The sequence below is a fragment of the Schistocerca piceifrons genome, chromosome X (assembly GCF_021461385.2).
Source record: "Schistocerca piceifrons isolate TAMUIC-IGC-003096 chromosome X, iqSchPice1.1, whole genome shotgun sequence".
In the NCBI taxonomy this organism is placed as follows: domain Eukaryota; kingdom Metazoa; phylum Arthropoda; class Insecta; order Orthoptera; family Acrididae; genus Schistocerca; species Schistocerca piceifrons.
This window is the reverse complement of record NC_060149.1, coordinates 120,346,623-120,363,476: the sequence shown is the minus strand read 5'-3', so window position 1 is coordinate 120,363,476 and position 16,854 is coordinate 120,346,623. Positions and strand designations below refer to the sequence as shown.

The 16,854-nt window shown below is 44.6% G+C and overlaps 1 protein-coding gene across 1 annotated transcript in view; it reads right to left on the bottom strand.

Annotated features, from left to right (window-relative positions):
- Window positions 1-16,358, bottom strand: part of LOC124722539 (osmotic avoidance abnormal protein 3) — a 372,346-nt gene extending 355,988 nt beyond the window's left edge. Inside the window, exon 1 of the mRNA XM_047247684.1 lies at window positions 16,238-16,358. The gene's annotated coding sequence lies outside the window, so the exon portion shown is untranslated. The remainder of the gene's footprint in view (window positions 1-16,237) is intronic.
- Between the last annotated feature and the right edge of the window lie 496 nt (window positions 16,359-16,854).

The window sequence follows — 16,854 nt, the reverse complement described above, 5'->3', positions numbered from 1 at the left end:
GAACACTTAGAAAATGTAACATATCAACTAAGGAGACTGCCTACACTACGCTTGTCCGTCCTCTTTTAGAATACTGCTGCGTGGTGTGGGATGCTTACCATACAGGATTGACGGAGTACATCGAAAAAGTTCAAAGAAGGCAGCACGTTTTGTACCATCGCGAAATAGGGGAGAAAGTGTCACTGAAATGATACAGGATTCGGGGTGGAATTTTTCGTTGCGACGGGATCTTCTCACGAAATTCCAATCACCAACTTTCTCCTCCGAATGCGAAAATATTTTTTTGACACCGAGCTACATAGGGAGAAACGATCACCATGATAAAATAAGGGAAATCAGGGCTAGTACGGAAAGATACATGTGTTCGTTCTTCCCGCGCGCTAGACGAGATTGGAATGATAGAGAATTGTGAAGGTGATTTGCAGAGTATCCATGTAGATGTAGGTGTCAATGTAGATGTAGATATGTAAACAGGCAGAATACGACCCGACGGTCGCCAACGCCCATCTAAGACAATAAGTGTCTGGCGCAGTTGTTAGATCGGTTACTGCTGCTACAGTGGCAGGGCATCATGATTTAAGTGAATCTGAACGTGGTGTTATAGTTGGTGCGCAAGCGGTGGGATACAGCATATCCGAGGTAGCGATGAAGTTGGGATTTTCCCGTATGACCATTTCACGAGTGTACGGTGAATATCAGGAATCCGGTAAAAGTCAGATCTCCGACATCGCTGCGGCCTGAAAAAGATCCTGCAAGAAAGGGACCAACGACGACTGAAGAGTATCATTCAACGTGGCAGAAGTGCAACCCTTCCTCAAATTGCTGCAGATTTCAATGCTGGGCCATCAACAAATGTCAGCGTGCGAACCATTCAACGAAACACTATCGATATGGGTTCAAATGGTTCAAATGGCTCTGAGCACTATGGGACTCAACTGCTGAGGTCATTAGTCCCCTAGAACTTAGAACCAGTTAAACCTAACTAACCTAAGGACATCACAAACATCCATGCCCGAGGCAGGATTCGAACCTGCGACCGTAGCGGTCTTGCGGTTCCAGACTGCAGCACCTTTAACCGCACGGCCACTTCGGCCGGCTGTCGATATGGGCTTTCTGAGCCGAAGACCCACTCGTTTACACATGATGACCGCAGAACATAAAGCATTATGGCTTGCCTGGGCCCGTCAACACCGACAATGGACTGTTGATGACTGGAAACATGTTGCCTGGTCGGACGAGTCTCGTTTTAAATTGTATCGAGCGGATGGACGTGTACGGGTATGGAGACAACCTAATGAATCCATGGACCCTTCATGTCCGTAGGGGATTGTACAAGCTGGTGTAAGTACTGTAATATGGTGGGGCGTGTGCAGTTGGAGTGATGTGGGACCCCTGATAAGGTTAGATACGACTCTGACAGGTGACACGTAAATAATCATCCTGTCTGATCACCTGCATCCATTCATATCCATTGTGCATTCTGACGGACCTGGGAAATTCCAGCAGGACAATGCGACACCCCACACGTCCAGAATTGCTACAGAATGGCTCCAGGAACACTCTTCTGGCCACCCGACTCCCCGGACATGAACATTATTGAGCATATCTGGAACGCCTAGCAACGTGCTGTTCAGAAGAGATCTCCACCCCGTCTTGCTCTTACCGATTTATGGATAGCCCTGCAGGATTGATGGTGTCAGAACCCTCCAGCACTACTTCAAACATTATTCGAGTCCATGACACGTCGTGTTGCGGCACTTCTGCGTGCTCGAGGGGGCCCTACACGATATTTATTACCCAGTTGTACTCGTTTCTTTGGCTCTTCAGTGTAGTTCTGACTGCACGTTTGTTCGTTCAGCATACAGAAGTCGAGTGGCAGGGAAGCACAACTGCCAAAGAATCGAACTTGCGTAATATTACACGTGGCTGGATAAAATAATTAGCGCATTAAATAAATTGGATTAGCTTTACTGAAATGAAATTAACGGATGGTGGGGGTGAAATCAATGGAGATACTATAAAATGAAATTAAATCAACAAAAGCCGATCAGAGGTCCGCAACGTAGTGAATATATCGTGAACAATGAAAATTTTCATTGAATGTGGGTCAACAGGTGTGATAAGTTGTATAAAGTATTTGAGACCGCCCGTGGCTGTCACTTTTTCTTTATTAGTTGTACTGTTGTACAATTTCAGCCTTAAACCGTTTCCAGGAATCTGTAAAAATATTCGGTAATGGTACATTTGGCTACTAGTCTCTGTAAGAAAAATGACAACTGCATACGTTATCAAATCATTTAAATACTGACAATTTGTGCTAGACCGGGACTCAAACTCTGATCTCCTCTGCATTTCGCAGGCAGCCACATTAACCACTGGATTACCTGAAGACGCCTCAGGCTGATAAAGCAGTGATTTAAAAACTCGAGCAAAATTACAGATAACTTGGCAGTGTCTGACGTTACATCCCCTCTGACCTGGATGTGTGTACTGATTCGGTTGGGAAGGATATCATAAAGCTGTTGTATCCTCTTCTGAGGCAAACTGGCCCACAACTGTTGTAACTGGCCCTTGAAATCCTAGATATAGGCACTGGGATGGAGTTGACGTCCGACCTGATCCCATATACTCCTATGTTCTACCTGGGACTCACCATCACGCTGACAGTTAGCAGACACACGTGTCCTGTGTGGAAGAGCAATGTCCTGTTAAAAAATATCACCGTGATACTGTCGCATGAGAGGTAGCACGTGATGGTGCAGGAAGTCCGCAACTTACCGTTGTGCCGTCAGAGTTCAAAAAAATGGTTCAAATGGCTCTGAGCACTATGGGACATAACTTCTAAGGTCATCAGTCCCCTAGAACTTAGAACTACTTAAACCTAACTAACCGGAGGACATCACACACATCCATGCCCGAGGCAGGATTCGAACCTGCGACTGTAGCGGTCGCGCGGTTCCAGACTGTAGCACATAGAGCCGGCCGGAGTGGCCATGCGGTTCTAGGCACTACAGTCTGGAACCGAGCGACCGCTACGGTTGCAGGTTCGAATTCTGCCTCGGGCATGGATGTGTGTGATGTCCTTAGGGTAGTTATGTTTAATTAGTTCTAAGTTCTAGGCGACTGATGACCTCAGAAGTTAAGTCGCATAGTGCTCAGAGCCATTTGAACCATTTGTAGCGCCTAGAACCGCTCGGCCACTCCGGCCGGCCGTCAGAGTTCCCTCGATCACTACCAGCGGTGGCCTGAAGTCATACCCGATGGCTCCCACACCATGACACCTCCAGACCTCTCTCCAAAGCATCGTACGGATGAGATCTCTCCCCAAGAAGCCGCCATATTCGCCGACAACGGCCGTCCGTGGTAGTGCAGAACCGCAATTCATCTCTGAACAAAATGCGATGTCATTCACCATCAGTTCGGTTCCCGGTCACAGTACCAGTCCAGACGCAGCCTTTTATGTTGCATGGTTAACGGCAGTCTACGCATGGGATGGTAATTCCCTAGTACGACTGCTGGTGGTCTCAGACCAACAGTGCGGGATGACTCAGAACGTTAGAGGAAGTCTATTTATTACTTGTTCTGAGATTTCAGGCACCGAGCGAGATGGCGCAGTGGTTCGCACAATGAACTCGTATGCGGGAGGACGACAGTTCAAAACCGTGTCCTTAAACTGCTCAAGTCGCAAGTGCTTGGATGGTTCGTTTGAAAGGGTACAGCTGATTTTCTTGCCCATCCTTGAAACATTGCGAGCTTGTGCTCTATGTCTAATGACCATGATGTCGACGGGACAAACAATACTCTTCCTTCCTTCAGATGGCAGGCACAGATGTGAACGGATCACGACGTGTTTGGCTCATAATATGGTGATACTGTCTTGTGGAGGTCAGACGTAGTCGACATGAACCTACATAATGACTACGCTTGCCCTCACGGTCGCATGCAATAGAACATGGGCCACTGTCACATCAGAATGTCTCACAAATATTGATATTGCACGATTCGACTAGCCGACCAAATAGAGACCAACAAAGAATTCCCTTCCAAACTCTGTTAGATGCTGATAACGCTGTCTAACATGCGTACGCGGCATCTCCGTGTGCTTCACAGCGACACTCAACATCTGACGCTGTACACGCCCCTTACATATTTACAAATTATATTGTCCTTTTTATACCTATATTTACATTGGGCTCCCAAATTCGGTTTTCATAGACTGATTGCTCAATACCATGTCTGGTTATTTGTGTAACCACAGCCCGCCTGCTTAGCTGGGCGGTGCCGGTACGGTAGCTCAGCTTGTTCAGTCAGAGGGCCGATTGTCCTCTGTAATAAAAAAAACTGAGTAAAGGAATCAACGATCAACTTTAACGCACGCCATGGGACGTACGCACAGACCAAACGCAACGAAGTATACTGAACAAAATGAGAAAAAAAGAAAAAAAGGTGGTAACGTGCTCGCCTCCCATGCAAGCGGACGCGAGTTCGATTCCTGGCCTGTTAGGAGATTTTCTCCGCTCAGGGACCGGTTGTTCTGTTGTCCTCTTCATCATTTCATCCTCATCACCTTACGCGCATGTCGCCCAACATGGCATCGACTGAAATAAGACTTGAACTTGGCGGCCGAACTTCCCCAAATGGTGCCTCCCGGCCAACGATGCCATACACTCATTTCATTTATTTCTTTTATTTTTTTGTGTAAACACTTCATTATCGAGTCTGGAAATGTGGTCCTAGCGGCCGAAATCTCTCTTCTGCAGTAGAGAGAAGGTATATTCGACTGAGAAAGTATTTATTCATTTCCATTGTTTAATTGAAGAGAGGCGCATTTTATCTTTAGCAGTGGAGGATGCAAGGGAGTCCGGACGCCGGCTACAGCGGGGCCCTGAAGACGGACCGCAGCTTCTGTCACAAAGTTAACTATTCATTGTACTAAAAGCTACTACGTTACTAATTATTTTACAGGAGTGAACCGCCCTGGCTTCGTACGGGTAGCACTAACAAGGGAAACTCCCCATTACACTCCCCTCGTATTTAGTGGTAAGACGACTCAGTGGATAGCCAGTCAAAAACTGAACACAAATCAACAGGAAGAACGTGTACTGAAGTGTGAAAAAAAGCAAAACAGGAACAGTGGACGGTCGAAGCTCAACAAGTACAACATCAAGCCAAATGGAAGAACCACGGCGTCGTGGTAAAGTGGTCGCGTTGTTGGATTGCAAAGAGGATGAGCCGGGGTCAAAACTCCGCTGTACCATTTCTTTATTTATTTTTTTCACCACATTATGAACTGTCCGTCTGGTCATCGAAATGTTTGTTCTCTTCTGTAGTTGCTTGGTTGGTTTGTGGGATTAAAGGGACCAGACTGCTACGGTCATCGGTCCCTCTTCTGTAGTCTTGGCAGTTCTCATACTATACATTGGTTATAGAATATGAGTCATGTGGTAAGAATAAATTGCTGTCGCAAGTACAGGGCTATTACAAATGATTGAAGCGATTTCATAAATTCACTGTAGCTCCATTCATTGACATATGGTCACGACACACTACAGATACGTAGAAAAACTCATAAAGTTTTGTTCGGCTGAAGCCGCACTTCAGGTTTCTGCCGCCAGAGCGCTCGAGAGCGCAGTGAGACAAAATGGCGAAAGGAGCCGAGAAAGCGTATGTCGTGCTTGAAATGCACTCACATCAGTCAGTCATAACAGTGCAACGACACTTGAGGACGAAGTTCAACAAAGATCCACCAACTGCTAACTCAATTCGGCGATGGTATTCGCAGTTTAAAGCTTTTGGATGCCTCTGTAAGGGGAAATCAACGGGTCGGCCTGCAGTGAGCGAAGAAACGGTTGAACGCGTGCGGGCAAGTTTCACGCTTAGCCCGCGGAAGTCCACGAATAAAGCTAGCAGGGAGCTAAACGTACCACAGCCGACGGTTTGAAAAATCTTACGGAAAAGGCTAAAGCAGAAGCCTTACCGTTTACAATTGCTACAAGCCCTGACACGCGATGACAAAGTCAAACGCTTTGAATTTTCGGCGCGGTTGCAACAGCTCATGGAAGAGGATGCGTTCAGTGCGAAACTTGTTTTCAGTGATGAAGCAACATTTTTTCTTAATGGTGAAGTGAACAGACACAATGTGCGAATCTGGGCAGTAGAGAATCCTCACGCATTCGTGCAGCAAATTCGCAATTCACCATAAGTTAGTTTTGTGCAATCTCACGGTTTAAAGTTTACGGCCCCTTTTTCTTCTGCGAAAAAAACGTTACAGGACACGTGTATCTGGACATACTGGAAAATTGGCTCATGCCACAACTGGAGACCGACAGCGCCGACTTCATCTTTCAACAGGATGGTGCTCCACCGCACTTCCATCATGATGTTCGGCATTTCTTAAACAGGAGATTGGAAAACCGATGGATCGGTCGTGGTGGAGATCATGATCAGCAATTCATGTCATGGCCTCCACGCTCTCCCGACTTAACCCCATGCGATTTCTTTCTGTGGGGTTATTTGAAAGATTCAGTGTTTAAACTTCCTCTACCAAGAAACGTGCCAGAACTGCAAGCTAACATAAACGACGCTTTCGATCTCATTGATGGGGACATGCTGCGCCGAGTGTGGGAGGAACTTGATTATCGGCTTGATGTCTGCCGAATCACTAAAGGGGCACATATCGAACATTTGAGAATGCCTAAAAAAACTTTTTGAGTTTTTGTATGTGTGTGCAAAACATTGTGAAAATATCTCAAATAATAAAGTTATTGTAGAGCTGTGAAATCGCTTCAATCATTTGTAATAACCCTGTAAATGTGATGAATAGTGAGAGCAGGCGAGATACTAAACAGACGTCTCATGGAAATGAAAACAACAAATAAACTGGTTTGAACTATGTTACAACCAAGGAATTCAATAGTCAAAACTTCCAAAACTGAATGCAATTTGAAAAACGTTAAAAACGTATATCTCGACAGAGCACAGAGAAACTGTGTGATTGTGAAACAGTTGCCTTCATTTGTTGCAGCTTATGTGACAAACTATTATGTTTTCATCATTTCCTTAGAAGGGATCACAGTCACATTCATACGAACAGCTAAATCGGACAAGGAGGCATATCTCACTCACTCACCAGGCCTACAAATTAGGTGCGCCGATAAGAGATTCCTATCATATGACACGCGTACTGTGACTAATGTCGTGTATGACACACCGAACGCGTTTTCCGATGGAGGATTCGGCTGACTTGTCACCTTGTTATCAAACGTTTGCGGTTACCATTCGAAAGCCACTTCCTTCCGGCTGCTAATAGAGTAGTTGTGCAGAGTCAACACTTTTTCTAGGTGCCTACCTTACACATCGCTGTTGCAAACGGATGTTACACCACGACACAGACACAAATTTGAATACAGAGAACAGCGGAAAAAGAATTGACACGAGGGAGCGTTGAACACGGCTAGTCCACTTTACAGTCCTACACCGTGACCACTTCTTTAAAAATCTCATTTTGTTCGTTATTGTTCACTGTATTCGTCCACGGCGGACGCCCCGTGACACCCAGTCAGGTTCATTGTTGATCCATGCACTCAGTTTTTTTTATTATTATTATTACAGAGAGCAGCTAACCCCCCTTTTCTTTTTTTTTTTGTTTGTTCTATACTGTTCGTTGAATTTGTTCATGGTGAACGTCCGATGACACCCGTGCAGATTGTTCGTTGATCCGTTCACTCAGTTTTTTTTATTGCAGAGGGTAGCTAAACCCTCTGACCTAACACGAAAAATGATTCAAATGGCTCTGAGCACTATGGGACTTCATATCTGAGGTCATCAGTCCCCTAGAACTTAGAACTACTTAAACCTAACTAACCTAAGGACATTACACACATCCACGCCCGAGGCAGGATTCGAACCTGCGACCGTAGCGGTCGCGCGGTTCCAGACTGAAGCGCCTAGAACCGCTCGGCCACAGCCGGCAACCGAACACGCTGAGCTACCGTACCGGCGTTAACCACGACGCCATGGCTAGTCTAGACAGCTCTATGTTATACTTCTTGTGCTTGGACTGTTCAGTGGTTCTGTTTTGCTTTTTTTTTTTTTGTCACAATTTGATGCACCACCTTCCTGTTTTCATACTAGACCTGTGTAGAGTTTATCACGGGCTGTCCACTGGGCCCTTTTACCACTAAATCTGGGGGGGGGGGGGGGGAGGAGAAATTGGGAGTTTCTCTTATAAGTATCTACGGCCGCAGACGACTTGTATGGCGTAGCGACGATTTTGTTTAAGGGTCACTACATAGAGTTACGCGTAATAAATCAGTGAACAACGTCAGGTAAGTGAATATGTTCACTTACGTGACGTTGTTCACTGATGAACAAGTGCTCCTCAAGTATGCATTTCAGAGCCCATGTTTATTGGACTTTTTTTTTTTTTTTTTTTTTTAGCCCATTCTACTACCTCTGCAAATAAATATTTTCACTTACCCAACGTTGTTCACAGATTTTTATCCGCAACTCTACGCAGTGCCCCTTAAAATTAAACTATCCAAGCAGTACACTCCAATTGCTGGCGTACTGCAGCGTCTGAAGGCGTAATTGCACTGCCCGACCGCGACCCGCTAACAATGCGAACCTCGCATCAAAGGCGACGCGGCCGCTGATTTGTCCACGGGGCGGTCTGCCGGTCTGCCAGTGCGTCGCGAGTATCAAAATCCATACAGTAGTTTTTGCGAGTAGCTTTCACATACAGACAGAAAAGCGCGTCGTGGGAATGTAATTCATCATATTTCAGCCAATTTGCGACAAATATTTATAAATTATATACAAGAAGCTTCCTCGTGAATCAGTGTGTCTATTAGTGAAAACGTTATCAAAAATTTCTACGGTAGTTCCAGGGATTAACCTTCATATACAGGCAGAAAAAGGCGGTGGGGACTTTAAATAACAAGCACTGTAGAAGTGGAATGTATGTATGCAGGTTGTTCTGAAATTCACGTTACAAACTTCTAGGTATTGTAGAGGGGAGTGAATACGTAATATTTTGAATAGGAACCCATGTCTGGAAACGTCATCCAACGACGCTACAGAGCGTCAAAGTAATAGGCGCCGGTGCCTGTAAATGTATGTATATACGGGGTAATTCCGTGATGACGTTACAAACTTTCTAGGTTGATGGAGAAGGACAAATGTATCAAATTGAGGTTGATACAGGAAATGTACGAGTCGGAAGTTATAAGCGGAAACCGTTCTGATATCTCTGACAGTGCAATACATGTACTGGTACTGTTGTTGCTAGGAATGTAGGGTATGCACCTTAGAAGGTGGTAGCACAGACGAAAACAAGAAAAAAATGTCTAGTAATTATGGGCTGTAACATCCATGCCTTAAGAGCTATGAGCACTTGTTCAATAGAGGAGATGTGTTGCACAGTCGGCCGGAGTGGCCGTGCGGTTCTAGGCGCTACAGTTTGGAACCGGGCGACCGCTACGGTCGCAGGTTCGAATCCTGCCTCGGGCATGGATGTGTGTGATGCCCTTAGGTTAGTTAGGTTTAAGTAGTTCTAAGTCAAGGGGACTGATGACCTCAGCTGTTAAGTCCCATAGCGCTCAGAGCCAATTTTTGTTTTATGTGAATGGCAGCAATTACAGTGCTGCATTGACAGAGTAGCATCGACTGGAAGGTCTGAGGAGAGGCTTGACGTCACTAAATGATTTAAAGAAGATGATAATGAAACTCGAAAACACGGATAAGCTTGGTATGCCAACTGGAAAAGGAAGTCGAGTTGTCACGATGGAAATTATTGACGAAGTTATTGTTGCTATAACTGACTATGCAGCACGTGCCCTAGACAGTGATAGTGTCGCGAGAATTGTTCATTCCATGGTCAACAGTATGGCAAGTTTTGCAGGCTGTATTGCACTGGTACCCGTACAAGATACAGATGGTGCAACATCTGAAACCTCATGATCCGCAGAAACGTTCTGAATTTGCTCTTCTGTTTCTGACAAGGATCGAAGTAGACGACATGTGCCCAAGCAATATTCTATGGAGTGACGAGGCATATATTACACAACAGGGTGCAGTGAATAACTGCCGAATTTGAGGTACTATTAAACTGCGTGTTGTGCACGAAGAGCCAGTTCACTCGCAGTATGTGATTGTGTAGTGTGGATCACAAGCACCTTTATTCTAGGTCCTCTCTTCATTGAAAGGACATCAAGGCGGTGTGTCAGATGTACCGTGATGTCTGTAAGCTACCAGGATCTCTTTCTATAGCATGTGATTCCCGCTTTGGAAGAACTCAACTGCGTGGAAACCACTGTTTTCATGAAAGGTGTGGCAACACCTCATGAGACTTGCTCAGTGTAAGATCTGCTTAACAAAACCTTGCACGAACACGTTATCTCCAGAGATTCCCCAAATGGATGGCCTGCCAGATCACCTGATTTGAATCCATCTGATTTTTTGCTCTGGGGATATCTAAAAGACCGTGTTGGCCAGGGAGACATTCAGTCCCTACCTGATATAAAGGCCAGTATACAGGAACACGTTGCTCAGATACCATCATAACTGCTGCGAGCAACTGTTAATACGTCGTTTTATGAATGCAGCATCTCGTCGGCAAATTCCGATTTAAAAATAATTGTGTTTGTAATGGGAGATAAGCCGACACTTTCTGTTGACACTGGCCGTCGCATGGAAGACATGACAACCATTAGCTGCTTGGGCTGACTTCAGCTACACAACGCAAAAACGAAATTGCAGATATATGCCGAAACACCAGAGAAAATGTGCGAGACGACTCTTTGGAGGTGATGATGATGATGTTGGTTAGTAGGGCGCTCAACATCATGGTAATCAGCGCCCGTACAAGTTACAATCTTTCCATTTCCAGTCTCGCCACTACCCGAAAGGTGATGAGGTGATGAGGACAACACAAACACACAGTCCCCAGGCGGAGAAAATCGCCAACCCGGCAGGGAATCGAACCCGGGACCCCGTGATCCACTCTTAGGAGAGACATCCAATATATAGAGAAGAGAAGAGAAGAGAAGAGAAGAGAAGAGAAGAGAAGAGAAGAGAAGAGAAGAGAAGAGAAGAGAAGAGAAGAGAAGAGAAGAGAAGAGAGATGTAACTGGAAATTGGATCCGTTCTGTATGAGTGACAGACTTATAAACACTTGTGACTCACTTGTTCAGTTGGGCCCTCCCGTAAACTGAACTGACATTAGTTTGTCAAGAATTTAGCGAAAGCTAAATCTTCTAAAGTAAATTTTTTTTTGAATGTGTAATAATAAATTTGTTTTTGTGTAAATACTACAACAAAATTAGCCTCCCAATATTTTTTTTTAATGCTGGGGCTGGTTTAGCTGGTTAAGCTGTCAGGGGGCGCCAAGAAAGTACTTGAACCCGAGAACGGATGAGCTAGGGTTGTCTCTGCGTACACTATCAGTAGCTATCATCAAAATATTTGCTCTTTTTACGCTCAAGAACATAAAAATATCTAATCATTAGGATATTTTCTAGCCATTACAGACCTTCAAAACGTTGGACTACAATAATCTTTCACCAGTGTACACTGCATACTTTTTCCAGTACGACTGTACTTTGGACTGGGTTAGTAAAACAGCTTATGATACATTAATTGTCGTGGATAAGATTTTTAAACATCTTTTCTTGTGGCCGTGCGGTTCTAGGCGCTACAGTCTGGAGCCGAGCGACCGCTACGGTCGCAAGTTCGAATCCTGCCTCGGGCATGAATGTGTGTGATGTCGTTAGGTTAGTTAGGTTTAAGTAGTTTCAAGTTCTAGGGGACTGATGACCTCAGAAGTTAAGTCCCATAGTGCTCAGAGCCATTTGAACCATCTTTTATTGTGGACCCTCCTACTCCGTGTGAGTTCACAAACAGACACAAACAAAACATACTCTCTCTTCACTATAAACATTACGAAAGTATTGAGAACCGCAGCCGCGCGGAGTGGCCGCGCGGTTTGAGGCGTCATGTCACGGAATGCGCGGCCCCTTCCGCCGGAGGTTCGAGTCCTCCCTCGGGCATGGGTGTGTGTGTTGTTCTTAGCATATATTAGTTTAAGTAGTGTGTAAGTCTAGGGACCCATGACCTAAGCAGTTTGGCCCCTTAGGAATTCACACACATTTGACCATTTGAGAACCGTAATTCACTGTACAGACGAAATCGAAAAATTAGTTTACAGATACCGTTTGCGTAAAGCAGCTGACGCTCTGAAAACTTATATTTGATCGAGCTAGGAAAATCGATTTAGGTCGAACATGTAAAGACGGCAGCGAATAATTGTTCCGCAAATTCGACTTCCGCAAGTCATGTCGCATATCAACGTACTGTTAAACTTCGTGACATACTGGTGGCCGAAAGAATGCAACAACATCGCCAGAGCAGAGCACGGTTGGCCTCCGAAAGATGTTTGTCCAACAACGGGAGATGCTGTTGCAATCATTTCGGATTGGCAGATCTACAGAAAATACTGTTGTTGTGTATCCTGTATTGACATGCGGGGTATTGGCGTTTTGCATACTATCGCCCGAGTCTGGCCACGCACGTAACGGGGTTTTCCTCCTACCTGTCTCATTATATCACAATGTTGCTAACGAACCATTCAGAGCGCACTATATCGCAGTTGATGTTGTTTCATGGTCGTCGAAGATACCTTGCACTACGGAAACGAGAGCATTTTCCGCATCAGTATGGGTTTACAAAAAGACGGTCGTGTGAAACCCAGCTCGCGCTATTCCTCCACGAGACTCTGAGGGCCATAGACACGGGTTCTCAGGTAGATGCCGTGTTTCTTGACTTCTGCAAGGCGTTCGATACAGTTCCCCACAGTCGTTTAATGAACAAAGTAAGAGCATATGGACTATCAGACCAATTGTATGATTGGATTGAAGAGTTCCTAGATAACAGAACGCAGCATGTTATTCTCAATGGAGAGAGGTCTTCCGAAGTAAGAGTGATTTCAGGTGTGCCGCAGGGGAGTGTCATAGGACCGTTGCTATTCACAATATATATAAATGACCTTGTGGATGACATCGGAAGTTCACTGAGGCATTTTGCAGATGATGCTGTGGTGTGTCGAGAGGTTGAAACAATGGAAAATTGTACTGAAATGCAGGAGGATCTGCAGCGAATTGACGCATGGTGCATGGAATGGTAATTGAATCTCAATGTAGACAAGTGTAATGTGCTACGAATACATAGAAAGATAGATCCCTTATCATTTAGCTACAATATAGCAGGTCAGCAACTGGAAGCAGTTAATTCCATAAATTATCTGGGAGTACGCATCAGGAGTGATTTAAAATGGAATGATCATATAAAGTTGATCGTCGGTAAAGCAGATGCCAGACTGAGATTCATTGGAATAATCCTAAGGAAATGCAATCCGAAAACAAAGGAAGTAGGTTACAGTACGCTTGTTCGCCCACTGCTTGAATACTGCTCAGCAGTGTGGGATCCGTACCAGATAGGGTTGATAGAAGAGATAGAGAAGATCCAACGGAGAGCAGCGCGCTTCGTTACAGGATCATTTAGTAATCGCAAAAGCGTTACGGAGATGGTAGATAAACTCCAGTGGAAGACTCTGCAGGAGAGACGCTCAGTAGCTCGGTACGGGCTTTTGTTAAAGTTTCGAGAACATACCTTCACCGAAGAGTCCAGCAGTATATTGCTCCCTCATCTCGCGAAGAGACCATGAGGATAAAATCAGAGAGATTAGAGCCCTTACAGAAGCATACCGACAATCCTTCTTTCCACGAACAATATGAGACTGGAATAGAAGGGAGAACCGATGGAGGTACTCAGGGTACCCTCCGTCACACACCGTTAGGTGGCTTGCGGAGCATGGATGTAGATGGATGTAGATAAATTCACAAAACCGAAAAATGCCTAGTTTTCCAAGCACCCTTTATTACGAGCTACGACAGACTGAGGTACAAAAAAAAAGCGATTTGGGCCAGCATAAGACTAGTTGATAGAACCGCGTGTCAAGTCAGAAAAGAATAACGTCCTTCCTTAACAATGGCAAAAAAATCTAAAGAAATAGTTTACGGATTTGTATCAATATTTGTAGCAAAACACTGTGCTCACATCTGTTGTTGGTTTGAGAAGCAGCAGGAAAGACTATTTATGTGCTGGCTTGTTCCCATTCTTGCAAGCGATCAAGCCATTTTCAGATCAAAGAGGAATTGGAGATAACGGAGTTTGCGTAGTGAGCTGATTAACGTAAAAGAGTTGCGGGTGGACAAAATGCAGTAATAGTCGTACGCCAGGAGTGTGGCACCATGCAGTAATAGTCGTACGCCAGGAGTGTGGCACCATCTCACAGGGACAGAGGGTGGGAGGGAGGGAGAGAGAGAGAGAGAAGAGTAAGAGACAGAGAAAGTCTGAGAGTAAGTGTCCTTAATTCAACAGTTACCGGAGACTGAACATTTACATGAAGTCCAGTGAGTAATATGACCCTACATGATGCGTTCCTACTCTCTTCAGCGAGCCGTTAAGTTCTTCACACATATCGAATGGTTCATCTCCGTGATCGAGCTTTTCAAACCGCGCTTTGAGGCTGCATTTAGTTGGAAATAATACTAGTAACGAAAAGTAGTCTAATCAGCTGTCTTTGTTCATCAAATGTAACGTATAGTTGCTAATCAATAGAATGTGTGCCAACTTCCTGAGTTGAATACAAAGTCTCGATATGAAGTCTAGCACAAACGTAGCGCATAACTTAACCTACAGTCATGCAATTGTACACATAAACAATCACACACACACACACACACACACACACACACACACACACACACACACACAAACGCGCGTGTTCGCACGCATGCACACATGCACACATGTGCATCCATACACATACATATTACAGTCCCCCACAGTCTACTTGGGCGTGATACACAATGCCCAAGTTCCATGCTTTAAGATATTCGGATATATCTGAGGCGCTGAAACTATGTTTTGCAGCGATACTCGAACCCAGATATTTGAAAGCTTCATAGTGTAACATAATACCAGCAGAAAACACGTTATTCCCAAAATGAAATGAAAGGAAACAATAGACACAAGTTTAACGAAAAAAGAAGCTTAGATTTTATCGTTTTTGTCAAGGATGTAGTTATTCTAGACGGAGGTAAATCAGTTGTAGGGAGCGGCCCTGATTTATGTAAGAAATCATCCAAGCATTCGTCTCGGTTGATTTAAGGAAAACACGGTAAACCACATTCGGAACGTCTAGCAAGGTCTCAAATCCATTTCTCTGGAAAAAGCATCAGTATTTTAATTTACGTGTCACGACGAACATTCAGAGCTCAGCGGCGTACCTCATTTTGTTTGAATTTAACTCATGATAGCTAGACATTTAAGTGATGAATCACTTTAAATTCTTAGTCTCAGTTGCTAAATTACGCGAATAATGAAATTTTTCGGCGGACTGAACTGTGTGCCACAGCGGAATTCGAAACCTCTCCTTTGCTTTTCGTGAGCAATGCTCCTCAAAGTGAGTAATGTGATCTGAAAATTTGGACTTCTAGAGCCATATAGGAACAAAACACTCGGACCCTAAAGGAACGTAAAGCGCTTTTCAAATTCCGCGAAATTCCTCGCTCCGCTTGTTTCGAAACGCCAAAGCTTGCTACAGCTGATTTGGCGCAGGCGACCTTGCTCTGCAACGTCGCGTGGCCACCTTGCTTCATTAAGATGCGGAGCTGACCCTGAGGGTCGTGAGTCGTACCCAAAGATCCGACTGCGGCCTTGCCACAGTTTAGCAGCTGTTACAGAAAATAACGCTTCTGCTATACACTTGCTACGTAAATCTTTCCTTGACTTTAGAGCTTGCATACAAGTACGCCATCTAATGCGCCAAAACAGATGACTATGTGATTTCGAATTGACGGCGATATATTTATCTGAATTAATCATTATTTTGCCATGTCGTAGTTACATCAGAGACATTTAAAATATAAATATCACTATCCACCTGACATGGGCTACTTGTGGCATTGTGAGATATCGTATATAATCAGGAAATCGTATACCTGTTAACAAAATAGTGTGATGTGCGATTTTAGTCAAACGATTGTGCTTTAACAAAACATAGCATTTATAACGCGTGAAGGAAGCAGTGAAACAGAAATGCTGTAGCATGGAGTAATTTTATGAAATAGAATTATCCCCGCCAGTTCCGTACCAAAAAGTCGGGTATCAAACTCACCTGAGACGATGTTTCTTTTTCAAGGGAAATTTGTACTGTATAGTTATGTTACAATGTTATTGGTCTGCTGTCAGGAACATCTTTGTTACTAAATGCATCTCTGTAAGCTTCCGAAGAGAATAATTGGCACAGTCAGACTTCGGCGAACATGATCCTTTCCAGCGGCTAGCGAGCGTTCAAATCGTCGACGGCGTGCGCTGTTTTAGCCGCCTTTGAATAACCGTCTGGAATGTAGCTGTCACTGCGCATGCGCGTATCGATCCCCAGAGACGTTGCGACAACAGTTCCGCTGGCGAATTACGGATGCATTTCACTTTACATTTCCGCACAGACTTTTTTATACATACTTGATTTCACATGTTAAATACTAGTTAACATATCATGTTGTTATTCCTCTTCTAAGAATATTACGTAAATTATTTTGTTGCTGACAAGAGCGGGGAAATTACACTTGCGCAGAAGTTCTACCGTTGATCGATTTCAAGTTGACAGGCAATGACCTTGACAAACTAAGGCTACGTGTCCACTGTATGCGTAAATATGTGACAGATCGTTGCACGTTGTGCGTTATATTGCGCGACGCGTGCTTTGCTGACGATGTCGTCCGATCAAATTAG